The sequence below is a fragment of the Callionymus lyra genome, chromosome 12, assembly GCF_982586985.1.
Source record: "Callionymus lyra chromosome 12, fCalLyr1.hap1.1, whole genome shotgun sequence".
NCBI classification, from domain to species: domain Eukaryota; kingdom Metazoa; phylum Chordata; class Actinopteri; order Syngnathiformes; family Callionymidae; genus Callionymus; species Callionymus lyra.
In genome coordinates this window covers 21154071-21168416 of record NC_141829.1, presented here as the reverse complement: position 1 = coordinate 21168416, position 14346 = coordinate 21154071, and the positions used below count along the sequence as shown (strand labels likewise).

The following is a 14346-nucleotide window of genomic DNA, read 5'->3' as shown; positions in this document are numbered from 1 at the left end:
ATATTTTGGCTCTTATACTAGGGTTGAAATAAATAAATACGTCCCTATCTAGGAGGTGTTAAAGGGTGGTAAGGTAAGACTAAAAGGAGCATCATCATGTAATAAAACATAATGTTTTGGAACACACATACACGTCACATACATAATGTGTAATATGTAACTCATTAATGTCAAATAATGTAAAAATGTTGTGGGAAGTACTTGCTTGAGACCTTGGGTCCTGTCCCCTGCTACCGTATCATGTGAGAGTCACGGGGTGGTGTCAAAAATTACTTAATGGGCAGAGTATATTATTTTAATATGAATTACTTTTATAAATATATATTTTTAAATCTTATGGTTTTAAGGGCATATCTTTAATAACAGAATTAATGACAATATATATATGTATTTATATATATTTTTAATCAATAATATATGTATTAGGACGTGAAAGTTTCAGATTTATATCTATAACATTAACCTTTTGACTTGATTTAGTACCGATACGGTACGTCTAAAAAAGCTAGAGGATTGTTGTGCCTTATTTTGGTGCCTTATTTTTTTTTATTGTTTCTGTTCTGTCTAAAAATTATATACAGATCTGTAATTGAAAAACTTGTTTCCGAGCCTATGAAATTAGCCGGATGCAAACTATGGGTTTAGTAGAATCAACCAATTATCCTCTGCTAGCACATCTATTATAAATGTAATGAATGCATTTTGACTTGTTTTAAAAAAAATAAACACTTTGCTCTTAATGTATAAACTTGATTTCTATCAAAAAGGAGTCGTCCCTTGTGTGCAAGAGGAGACGAATCTCAACTAATCTTCTGACACTAAACACTCAAAGTGAAAAACACAATCTCTGTATTATTCGCCCTCACACGAGGTTATGAAGTTAAATTAGATTTGCGGGTTCTTTCTTTTCATCATGTTAGCTCCAAATGAAATGTATTCCGTGAGGACGACGAGAAAATTGAAACCAAACCAGAAATGAAACCAAATACTTTTTCCTTTTTTTTTTGCTGTTGCTCAGGACCTCAGAATGCCTTGGATGGCCTCTATCTACCCTAGGCTGAAAAAAAAAACAAGACAAAACCCATGTGAGAATTGCCATCGCTGGAGCACAAGAGGGAGAAAGGATAGGGAGGGCGCGGTGTTTTCTGCTGAATGCAAAAGCTGAAACAGTTTATTTTGTCAGCTGCATTGGCCTGTGTTATGGTGCAATGAGTCCTCGGGGAGTTGGGACTGCCATAAATGTTGCACTGTGCTGAACAGACTTCTTTGATGTTGGCTCACATTGTGTACAGCAAACTGGCTATTAGTGCCATCGGTCAGTGATGGGTGGATTCTCAGTCCCCGACGACCGTTAAAAGTCTTTAAACAACAGAGTTGGGCGACGAGACAGACGCGGCAGCTTCCTTGCGTCAGGACTCTTTGTAGATTCTTGGAAATAAAGCATCCATATTTCACTATCCTTTCGTCCAATATCTTCACCAAGCCTTGCATTTTCTCTACTGAGAATTTTCTCCTCCTCTTCATCGGTTTGAGTCAAACCTGCATCATTTCAATTTGGACTTCTTTATCTCCTCCCACAATAGAGACAATAGTGAGTGTACAGTAAGTTGGTCTTTATTATGAACTCCGCCCTGAAAGACAATCTCTCTAGTAAAGACCTAGGAAAAGGACAGTCCGGGGCCACTTCCAGCCTTCTGAATGTAATTATGGGGCCCTCAGGAGGTAAAAACTTTTCATGAAGATATTGTATCTAACGAGTCGATGCTTTACTTTTTCCTTCAACTGAGAAAAATCTCTAAACTTAGGAAAATGTTGTCATGGAATGATCTGGAGCTTATAATCCATGCGTTTGTATCCTCTCGTTTAGACTATTGTAACAGTTTATTTTCATGTCTAGACAATAAGCCGCTGTCTCGCCTGCAGTTAATACAAAACTCTGCAGCGAAAATTCTGACACGCTCTAGTAGAAGAACTCACATTTCTCCGATCCTTAAATCTCTTCACTGGCTACCAGTTTCTTTCAGGATCATTTTTTTTAAATTCTGGTTCTTACTTTCAGATCTATTGATGGTCAGGCTCCTCCTTACATCAGTGATCTGATCCAGCCTTACACCCCAGCTCGGGCTCTGCGGTCTGTGGATCACAAGATCACGGACCAATCGACAAAAATGAGTTCGGTCCACAGGGTAGCTGGGTTCTCCCATATGGCCCCATTCTACTAGCACTCCTTCTTTGTTGCAGTTACACCAGCGGTACGAAGCTGATACTAATTTAGTAACTGCTCCAAGCGAGCCGAGCGGCAAGAAGAAGTTGACGTCGACTGCCTGAAAAGTTGAATGAACAAATAAACAGTCATTCTTCAGTTAATTAGTCCTATAACAACCCAGAGTGGAGATCAGAGAAACACTTCACAATATATGTAGCACAAATAAACGGTTGTGGTCAAAGCCATCAAGGGAATGTTTGGCAAAAATGGTGCGTAAAGTGATTTAGGGGAATTCAATTTGTGTTCAAGTAGAAGTAATTTTGCGAGATGGGGTACACGTTGTCCGTCCAAAAAGTCAGTTTTCCGTGAACGAGGTCCAAACCTTTTTGTTTCCGCCAAGTTTCGTGCCCCTAGGTTATGACGCTGCTGCCCACTGCCAGTAGGCAGCAGGGCTGGTGGAAACACATCAGAATATAAATGGAACTGTGTAGTAGAAAAGCAACACGTAGAATCGTGGCCATCAGATAGGCTTAGGCATCTGTTTAGGACGCTTACTGGATGCCTCGCTGTAGAGGTGTTTACACTCTTAAAACTACTGGGTTATTTTCATTACCCATTTGCTAAGTAACTGTGGATTTAGAGTGGATTGTGGGTTATAAAATAGTTGACCCTACTTTGACCCTACATAAACTTTTGACAACAAACTCTCATGTTCTTCCAGTCCGTGGTGGCCAGTGTCCTTTTCTATGCCGTGGTGTGTTGGGGTGGGAATGTTTCCAAGAGGAGTGTCAACAGGTTGGACAGGTTGATCAGAAGGGCTGGCTCTGTGGTTGGCATGAAGCTGGACTCACTGGTGACAGTTGCAGGAGATGCAACACTAATGGACTCAGGGACTAATTCATTCCTCGTGCTATTAAGTTGTTTAATTCTGAGGAGCAAAGTGAATATATGATTCTATTCTATATTATATTTGTATCCTTTTCTTTGTGTTATACTAGATATTTGTATTTTTTTGTTGTTCTTTTTTTGCACTTAGTTCTTGTTCTTATTTTATGAATCTATCCCCTGTGTTGCTGTGTGTTGGAAAAAGTATTCCGCTGTCTTTTATTTTTTACAAGTAAAATGGTGTCTCTTGTCTATTAGCCACTTAATACGTTTAAGAAAAATGTATCATGGGGGAAGAGGGGAAAGAAACCACCTAGCCTTTTAAATTAGTTTTTGACATTTAATGTGATGAGTTCTTGTACAGTCAGTTGGGAGCATGAGCGGCGATTGGAACTTATTTGAGTGTATGTCTCCTTTCAGAAAAGTCAATGCAGCTATTTAATCAACGAACAAACACTCCACACAGTCATTATTCGCTTACTTAGTACTACACCCACCCAGAGTGGAGATCAGAGAAACACTCCACAATATATGCAGCGCAAACAAACATCCAGACACTCATTTTCTCTTTGCAGGAAGACAATAAGCTTCTGTTGCGGTCGAAGTTAAGCACCTACATGGAAGGAGAGAATTAATTTTGGTTTATGCTCATACACCCTCCCACTCTCTCTGTGACTCCTAAATAAGTTTAAAGATAAAGGAACCTTTTGTTTCTCAATATATGGCAACAACTTTATTCATCAATGTCATCAGTTTCCTGTTTCTTTTAATGCTATTCATTGTCAATTCTCTTTAGAACGGTGAGTCTTAAAATCTACTTGTCTGAATTATGAGGGAAAACTCAGCACCACTTTAGTCTAATCACTGCAACTGGAGACAAACTCGTCTCTCAAGAGCCAAAATTAATTTCCTGAATATGACTTTTAGACAAAAGCAAAGTGGTAACAAAAAGGCGACGAGGGAACTTTAAAAAAAAATTGGAAAAGGGATTCAGGGGAATTCAATTTGTGTTCAACAAAGATGTACTTTTGTGGGTTTAGAGCAAGTTTCTGGTACAAAACCTCACATTTGTTAACCTTAGTTAACACCCATAACAATTAAAATATATTTAATATTTAAATAATTTTGCTAACAACAATAACAAGCACAGGGCTCATGTTATGTCAGTTTCTGCTTCTTTCTGCTGTTAAATTGAATAAAGTATCTCAGTAAAAACAGTAAAACTAATCTCTGACTCACTCCTTTGAAGCAGTTTGTTGGCCATGTGCCTCTCTGAGTCATGACTGCTCAAAATTAAACAAATAACTAATTTTGATACAGAAAGTATGAGGAAAAAAAGGACAATTGTGTTTGTGTGAGTCAATATTCATACTTTCATTTCATCTAATGTCACAATATTAAAAAAAAATTACAAGTGGAAAAAATACTACACTTATTGTATTATTATTATAACATGTATTATTTATCCATAGAAAATACATTTGAATGAAAAGTGAATTGATACAATTAAGGGAAAGCATATACGCTTAAATGTAGTTTGATTTTTAAATTGGCTAATTTTATGTATTATATTTATAATGTATATGTCATCCCCGCCTGAGTGTGGAGTTTAAATATCTGCAAGATGCCAACTGTGAGATGGAAACTTGATTTGCTCTTCATTTGATTCTTCGGACAGGATGTTAATCAAGTTATGTTCTGCCAATTGCATCTTTATTGTCAATCAATATGATGAAGGCAGGCGGGGGCGGTGGGTTTCCTAAAAATTGTTTTGTTTCATGTTCAGTGATGAGTTCATAAATAAGCTATTACTTCCATGTTTATTTTGGATACACAGAATAAACTGACCTGTCTGCTTTGGCAGTTTTTTCAAGACACAAGAGGATTTTTATCCCCCAGTGAGTATTATTGCACGAACATCTGCGCGTAAATGAACGTTTAAAACCCTTCAGCAAATGTGTTTCGAATGAATTCTCAGTTCCCAAATCAAACCGATTTTTTTTTTCTATACAAAGCGTGTTAAATCGACTGCGTGCCTCCGTGGCTCACTCCATCTGGAGGATGCCGTGTGACAGCTTCTCTTAAATTACAAATATCAATCTGCCACGCTGGAAGCTCAGCTGCCAGTGGCCTCTTGGGGGTCCGCATCAAAGCGGCCAGCCTTCGACGGAGCCATCAAAGTGTTGGGGCTTGTTTGGAGCTCTTCTTCTCCAGCACATCAGTCACCTGGTCATTGTGTGAAGCAGAGCCGCCACATATGTAGAGGCAAAGCTAGTCATGTTCCTCTGCAGAGCCATTGATAAGAAGGTATTTGCATCCACCCCCGGACAGAAGGTAAACACTTTCCTCAGACTAGAGCCTTTGCATGTGCTGTTCCATTTGATGACTCCAATTTATACTTTCATGATGAGGATTCATCATTTCACAAAGTTGGACTAGAGTCACTTTTCTGCATATTGTGAAAGATTAAACTTTAACCCTTGTGTTATCTCGACCTACAACACTCCGGGTCACCTTGACCCTGAGATAACAAAAGGGTTAAGGTTTAAAGACAGACTCATCAGACTCATGGTCAATAATAATAGTGAATCCATGGTTTATTGTTACTGAAATTAGCCATATTCATGCTAATAAGTACCGAAAACAAAACTTCTTGTGTGAATTTTCTTGAAAGCTTTTAAGATTGGATTAAGATGCAAGATTTAGATTAAGGTAATATTTGAAATGGGTCATAATCAAAATATCTAACCTGGAAATTACCCATTATTATGTCATTTATGATATGTCTAGCTGAAAAGACCTGGGGCCTCATGAGGTTTTACGCACAAAAAATGGGCTTAGCCACCTTTTCCATATTTACCAATACTGAAAAGAGCAGTAAAAAGTTTGTAGTTCCTGCAAGTCTGTAGGTGGCGGACTCTGCTTCATTTAAATATGATTTAAATATGTAAATGAGGGTGTGGAAAAGGACGAACAAGTCTGCGATTAATTCCACGTTGATTGGGATGTACGAAGGAAAAATGCCTAGATTCGTATCGCACACATATTCATACATCTGAATATTTTTGTGCTGCGCCATCTTGTGGATTTTAGTTTCCGGGCATATTTAGTAGAAGATCTACGAACTTCTTAGTACATGAGACCCCTGGTGTTGAATAGGGAAAAAAGCCACTGTAAACACATCAATGCAGTAATAATGAAATCTCTATATTGGTGGTAAATGTATGAAATTCCTGGGGTTTTTTTTGTTTTTTTAATCAGGATGTACCGAAAGGGCAATTTTTCTTAACTTGATCAGATATTTTTGAGTATCATTAAAGGACATTAAATGAATACATACTATATATACAGTATACACTGTTTTGGTTTCGGTTTTGGGCTTCCACACCTTGAATTGAACGAAAGAATAAATAAATAAAGGTTTTATCATGTTTTGATCCATTTATCCCTTACAATAAACTCGTGGCTCAGTACTTTGTTGGGGTCAGTTCTGCGATGTTCTGGTGACCCGCTCTGCAGCGACCCAGCAAGAAAAGCACCCGAGGCTCCCAATCTGCCTTGTGATCAGCAGGACTCTCCCTGAGCGCGTCCCTCGTCCTCATCACTGGCTCTCTGCCCGCTGCAGCACAACCACTTACACTCCATCCACCCGCTTATTGATACACTTCACCACAGGATTGCTTTCAAGTGCACGGAGAAGCGATGGGTCTACCGGGCGGCCTAATTCAATAAACGTGACGGGGGACAGACCCACACATCATTCATCACTAACACAGCACCAGTCCCGAAAAACGCTCAGTTCCATCTCTGCCCTCGGCCCACGAGCAAGTACTTTTGGGGGAAATCGCAGCAGGGGAAATCGTGGACTTCGTTAGAACTGATCTGACGAGCTTCTGCTATTCTTTCCTACAGTGGATCCCATCGATGGGTCCCAACGAGTTCCTGAGCCAGATAAGATAAAAATTTAATTCTCAAGATATCACCAGCCTTAAAACTTTATATATTTCGATCTTTACACCAGAACCACCACTAATATATCCTGACTCGGTGACTAATCGGGGGTTCTACTCCCCTGTCCCACTTCCATGTCTCGGCTGTTCGCGCTGAAATTTAAGGTGTGGTGAAACGTTTAACAAACGTAATTCTTCAGCAGGCCTTAAAACGTAAAAGTAATATTTATATTTTAAAATGAGCTTTTGTGCCTAATGGAGAATCAAGGTACTTTTAGCTACTTAAACAGAAATATTTTTCATTTTTGATATATTATATGATTCGTTTTATTAATGTTTATTATTATTGCTTTATAATGTATACATATCTTTCATTCTCTAGCTGCTGTTAATTAAACAAAAAAAAACATTTTTGAAATATATTACCATTTACATCTTACTAATATAATAATATCTTCCATTTTTTGGAATTTTTGCATTTTTTTAATTATATGTCTTCCTATTTTTTCACTTTTTAATACAGTGTCTGAACTTACATCTCTAAATAGTTTAATATACAACGTCCTAGGGATTCCATTAAGAGGAATCCACTATTGATCAAAAATATATTATTTTTTTTATTATTATTATACTTGTATTGTGTCGGATCATTTCCTTGACCTAAAATGTGACCATAAAGTTTTATTTAATATGTTAATGTTTGATTACTTTTAAACCATCTTTGTCATTATAGATCTGCTTTTTGTAAAAACACAACATTTCAATATTATAATTATAATAAAAAATAAAATAGTTTTGGGGGGGGTGAATAAATATTTAATTATTTAAAATTACATTGATTTTGATTCATAATTATTTTAGGTGCTATAAATGGCTAAATATGTTTTCATCTATCTAAATAATGTTGCTAAAGTTCGCTTACTTATAATGAATACACATAGAAGGGGTTAAATGAATGTTATTTTCTCAGTATTCTTGTTTAATATGACACAGACAAATGATCCTGCTAACTTTTGCCAAACATACCAGATTTGTATTTATTAAAGCCAAACAGAGAGGAAATGTAGAAGCAAACTAGCAACTGTGGACTGAAAGTGTCGAACCAAATAAACGTCTCTGTGGTTTACGAGCTCAAGGTTTGCTCACCTTGTGACACGAGCAAGCTTTTAGCTCCGATGTTGCTATTGTCGTGTGCAGAAGTCTTTCCTCTCAGCTTCCTGTAGCGAAGAGCGGAGCACAACAAACGCCACCTGCTGAGACCTGAAATCGGTCAAATCCCGCCGTTGTTCACGGACACCACCCTCCTCTCAAAAGTGCCCTTATAAGACAAACAAATTGAGGCGTTCAGCCCAGCAGCTGGGTGGTGGGGAAGCAGCTAAAAGGTTACATTTTACCCTCAGAAGAACATCAACATGCTCCGGCACAAAGAAATGTAATAACACAGCAGCCATGCAGTCCATTATTAGGAGTTAGAGACATCGCTACAGCTCCCCGAGGGTTAATTTGATTTCCATGCAGGGAGTGTGATGGCTCCCACAACTGTGTTTATGCTGCTTTATATTGTGTGCACACCGCTTCGTAGGAAAACGGCAGTGTTGGGTTTATTTCTGCAGCATTCAAAAATATCTGATGAGTCAGAGCCCGAGCCTCGATTTTGAATGATTTGGTTTGACCTCCAACTGTTGTGCGGGTCTGACCTGACAGATGATAATTTACCACTTATCGAAAGACGTGCGATACTAGAGATGTGGAAGAAATTGGTGTTTTAAACAGAATCCCAACCACTAACCAGCAATAAAATATTTATCTACTGAAATTTGAAAGATTTTGGCTTGTTAGAGAAATTAGTTTCTCATTTGTGTGAAACTATTTGCTGGTGTGTGTATCATGATATTTGTGTCAACTTAATACGCATTCTAAAAAGAAAGAAAATGACATTCAAATAGTACAAATCTAGAGTTAAATATTTCAGCTTTGGTAATTTTTCAGTGCAAAAGAACATTTGCTAATAGTGATGGTCTTGATGAAGCTTCATGAAGCAGTGTCATTATTTTCAGAGCCACTAGATGGCACTATTTTCCTTTGTTTTGAACAACTGTTATAAAGAAACAAAAAAAAAAATCATTTTTAAACTGATGGCGCCACCAACTGACCTCTAAACAACATGACAATGCTTCATGAAGCTTCATCAGTACATCAATACTTGCTAACAAGTTAAACATGAATCTAATGTTCACGTTTTTTGTAACTAATCAGCTTTTCTTCAAAATAATCCACATACTGTCAAGTTTCTATGGTGTGTGGGGATCAAAACTAGTCGCCAAAAGATGAAGCATGTTTCCATTCTCGTTACAACCAAAGCGTTTTGGTGCTACAAAGGAACAGAAGTTCAGCCCTACTGGTGACACGATCTTTTACAACTCTTTTATGACGGCAGGCAGAGCAAGTGACTCCATTTTTGGTCAATGTCAGATTAAGGTATCAAAGATCAAACATCGTAATTGATTTGATTATATGGTTATTATATAGTTATACAGTTAAAAGGAGCAAAAATAAGAGAGAAAAACCCAAAAAAAAACATGCCAAAATGACCACAACTGACCATGAACCACTCAATAAAATATTATACAAAATATAAATCAAATTTTTAAAGACTTTCAGATGAAAGATCATCCAGCCTCCAGCCAAGTCTCAACCTCCTGCGGCCAGTTAACTTTAAGACCCCCTGCTTTAAACACCATACCACAACTAAAAGGTGAAAAATTCTGACCTTAAGTGAAGGCAACACAGTTAACAGCACATGAAATATTCATGGAAGTATGAGACCTTTTTGTTTTCTCGTTGATTCTTTAGAAAAGTTGGTATCAAGTTATGCTTCATTGTGGACATGAATACAAGTTATGTTTTCAACTACTCAACAACACTAACATTTAAAAAAACACAGGCATAAGGTTTTAACTAATGTAGAAAAAAAAACTTTAAACCTTTTTTTTCTCTTTCTGTGACTTATCAGGTTCTAGAAATATATTTGAGCCAAAGTTCAAGTTCCTGTCAGACATTTTTGTCATAATTCATAGTTTTTTTGTAAAACAGTAAATATGCAATATTATATTAAACAACAAATATTTTGTGGGGATTTAAACCAATTAAATTATTCAAAATGACATACATTTTATGCATATTTATTTAAGGCGCTATGGCGCAGTGAAATAATGAATAAAAAATGTTTCTATCGACAAAAAATAATGTTAGATAGCATGCTAAAGTTAGCCTACTTGGAAAACAAAACACATAGAAGGAGTTAAATGAATTTTGAAGTCTCTACAATTATAGTTGAAAATTATCTTTTCAACTACTCAACACCAACATTTTACAACAGAGGCATGAGTTTTTAGCTTTAAACATTCAACTTTTCTTTTTTTTTTTCCACTTTTTTAATATTATTTGCAAAACATTCTGGTTTATGAACTGGGAAGAAAAAGTTTCCATAGAACGGCGACTAATCCGGTTTTAGATATATATTTGAGCGGAACTTATCCATTTGTAAGAGGCGAAATATAATGTTGAATTAGGAAGGATTTAGTTTCAATTGTGCTAAATTATAACACACTTTTTAAGACTTAATATGAGATTATTATCGTAAAAAAAAAACTCTTCTCTAAGTGAATAATTTCAGTTAAGAATACCCCTGAAGTGTGTGAAAGAAAAACATTATGGGCCATAAGAGGACAAACTTAATAACCAGGCTGTAAAGAGAGTAACATAAGGGCTGGAATTATAAATGTCAAATGTCCCAGGGACATATATAGGCACGACAAGACCAAGATTCAAGACGTCAAATCGGGAGCATCAGCTGAACAAAGTAGCTGATTGTTCAGGCACCCAGGATAGTTCCCCCGCCAGTTTAATCTGCAGCACTTTGCAACATCAGACGGAAGTGGCTTCAGCGATTAATTAATGCAAAACCCTCATGAAAGTTGGATGGAGAACCAAGAGTGACACAGAGATGTTAGCTGTCTCGACTGTCTGCCTGTCTCTCCATCCGTGGGTCTGTCTTTGTTAGCAGAGTAAGATGCAGCTCATTCTGACTTTGACAAGCACCGAGACGCACAGTCTTCTGGAATACTAAGTCGGCTTGGACCAGTTTCACCCTAAACTCTGATGGAAATCTCAACAAGACCTTCAGAGATCTTACTAGTCATGGTTTAATTCCACATTTCCTGCCTTATATTTTTAACGTCGCTTGGAAAATATCAAACTTGAGGTCATGTTTTTCATGCAATTTCATCAAATGCTAAATTTAAAATGAATTTATTGTGACTCTAAAGAAGTACTCCATCACAGTTTGCCCTTTTACAAGCCGTTACTAGCATGCAGTGATCCAGTGTGTGAAACAAAAAATGTAAAAATAAGTAGGAATATGCTGATAAATAGCAGAACGAATGCATGTTAAGGATATTCTGTGTAGACTTCTAGTTTCTGGGACAGCAACGGACGGAGCTTTCAGCCTAAAGTTGAAACATGAAACAAGGTTAACTTTTTTTTTTTGTCTGAACTTTGAAAAAAGTTACATTTGTGTTTATTTCAGGATGTAGAGCTTCTAAGATAATTCATTATTCATTGTACGGGAGAAAAAGATTTGTTTAATCCTGTTATTCTTCCAATTAATTCATTATCCCAGACTTATGATCTGAATTAAAAAACATGTATATAAGGATTTTAGGTAAAACAAAGGACAAACTTGCATTCAAAGTTGTATAAACTGATAAAATATGTCTTCAAAAAGACATTTGACCAAAACGTTCAGAAAAACCTACATTAAAACTTAAAATAACTAATATTTAAATAGAAGACATTTAATACCTAATATTTACTTTAGTAAAATAATATATTAACCTCTTAAGTAGTAGTTATGAGAAATAATTTGGGTAATTTTTTGTAACGTAGCATGTACTATAAACAAAATAAAATCAAAAATTACACATATGATCATTCCGTATTGTCCAGTTAAATAAACTAGATGAAGTCGTCACTGAAAAGTTGAATTGAAAAAAATAATTTTAAAGATTTGGTTGCCAAAAGATAAAAAAACATTTTTTATTATCAAGTCCGCAAATTTTACTTTATATCTTCCATAATATCTAAGTGTAATAAGTAGCAAATTGAAGAAGCAAAATGTTGAGTTTAATTGGGATCATCCAAGTCAAAAAGTGGAAAGGTAGAACAAGTATGTGACTGGTATGCCATCGGTGGTTTCTCCATGTAATGTTCAAACCCTCATAAAGGATGTTCACCCCCTAAAAAAAACATCCATCATCACCCAGAGTCCTGCGTCATGCGTCGCTATCCGTGGGAGCTTCTCCACGAGAAAACTCGAACTGTAGGTTTGGAATATCGAGAAAGCCAAGTGGTGCAAGAGTGCACACCGATCACTTCAACACGCGTGCGCGCGTGTGTGTGTGTGTCAATATCCATTTAAAAAAAAAAAATACACTGCGATGGACCAGTGACGCACAAAACACCATCACACATGCGCGCAACAGCACGGGTATGGATGAATAAAGAAGTATTTTTAGGGTTAAAAATCGTCAGCCTCCATCCTACAAACAGGATTGTGTGTATAATAAGGCTTACTGGCAGACTGCCTGCGGGGGGAAAAGCTGCCTCTTCGTTTACACCTTTATCTAAATCCGCTCCTTGGTAAGCTCAAGTGCGTGCGCGTCGGTGTGTGTGTGAATGTGTGTGTGTGTGTGTGAATGTGTGTGTCCGCACTGCAGAGGGCTTCTCCGGAATCTCCATGATTAAGCTCACAACAAACACACATCCAAAGGCAGATCCAAGTCTTCCAAACAAACATTGGAAATGAAACTGTGAATTCCTGACCAGACTCAAGAACTGGGAGCATCTCCACCAACATCCAGGAGTTGCTGTGGATTCATCACACACTCCTCAAAATAAGACGCAACTTACCTTCAACTCAGAACGTTGGTCAGTCACACGACTGTGGGCATCACAACTCCAGGGGACCGTGGAATGCGTGGAAGAAGCCGGTGCTGGTGTGTGGTAGTGGTGGAGGTGGTGGTGGTGTGCGTCTCAGCCAGGTCACCCATTCAGCCGAAGGTCCGCGTTTAATCCCGACAGAACCATGAAGATGTTGCGTCTCTGTCCCTTTTTTTTTTGCGTGGATCAAGAGCGCCAGGCGAGAGGTCTCCTACGCAGACTTTGCGCGCTTTTGAATTAAAAAAAAAAAAAGAGAAGAAGAAGACCGGATAATCGTGGACCAAAAAAAAAAGAAAAAAAAAAGCAGGTGATCAGGAGTCACTTATTGGAAAGACTTTTATTTTTCAAAAGCCTGAGTCTCCTCCCCGTTCCATGTCCAGTTCTCCGTGGAGAAGAAATGGAAAAAACCGATGGATAAAATGGCCAGATCCGACGAGAGGTTTCCTCCACAGCTTCTCGGCTGTGTAGTTGCGATGCACACGATGACGAGAAAGAGAAAGTCTCTCTCTCTCTCTCTCTCTCTCTCTCTCTCTCTCTCTCTTTCTCCTTTTTTCCCCCTCTATCTCTCTGCACGGTCCTAGTGCTCCACACACCGTCCCCTGCTGGCTCCAACACGCCGCACCTGCACCCTGTCGTCCCCCCTTCGTGGAAATGGATGAGAGAAAGGAACGAGGGATTCGGTGACTCAACGCTACAGGGTGAAGGAGGGTGCCTGGCGGTGTCCCAGCCTACCATGTTAAAAAAAACAAAAAAAAACCTTCGTCATGTGAAAGCATCAGAGCGACGCAGCGCAGGGGGCTTTAGATGGAGAGTGGAGCCATATGAGAGATTTTTAAAGCATATTTGGTCAATATCTTTGGTCAACGTCATGTAGAAACTCACTCGTGCGTAATAATTACTATTATTTCATAAATATAGCGTAACACACTAATTATTTGGGGGGAAAAACATTTTTTTCTTGTTCATTTAATTGGGATAAATTAAGAGGAAGGCAGTATGACTCTACTATGACATTCACATTATGTATACTTCATAGAAAGTTCCTATTTTAGGTTTAAATCTAAATTAATAATAAAAAATGTTCCAATGTAACTCAGGGGTTGTTTTTTCACAAACAAAACAATAGAAAAACACATGTCCTTTCTGTAATAAATGAATTCTTAATTTGAAATTATAGGTTAGTTTTATGATTGGATATTAAGATCTCTCTCTCTCTCTCTCTCTCTCTCTCTCTCTCTCTCTCTCTCTCTCTCTCTCTCTCTCTCTCTCTCTCTCTCTCTCTCTCTCTCTCTCTCTCTCTCTCTC

General features: G+C 37.7%; 1 protein-coding gene across 1 annotated transcript in view; it reads right to left on the bottom strand.

The window, feature by feature from the left end:
- The window catches only part of il1rapl1a (interleukin 1 receptor accessory protein-like 1a), a 199489-nt gene extending 186011 nt beyond the window's left edge, over positions 1–13478 (bottom strand). Inside the window, exon 1 of the mRNA XM_087804153.1 lies at positions 13012–13478. The gene's annotated coding sequence lies outside the window, so the exon portion shown is untranslated. The remainder of the gene's footprint in view (positions 1–13011) is intronic.
- Between the last annotated feature and the right edge of the window lie 868 nt (positions 13479–14346).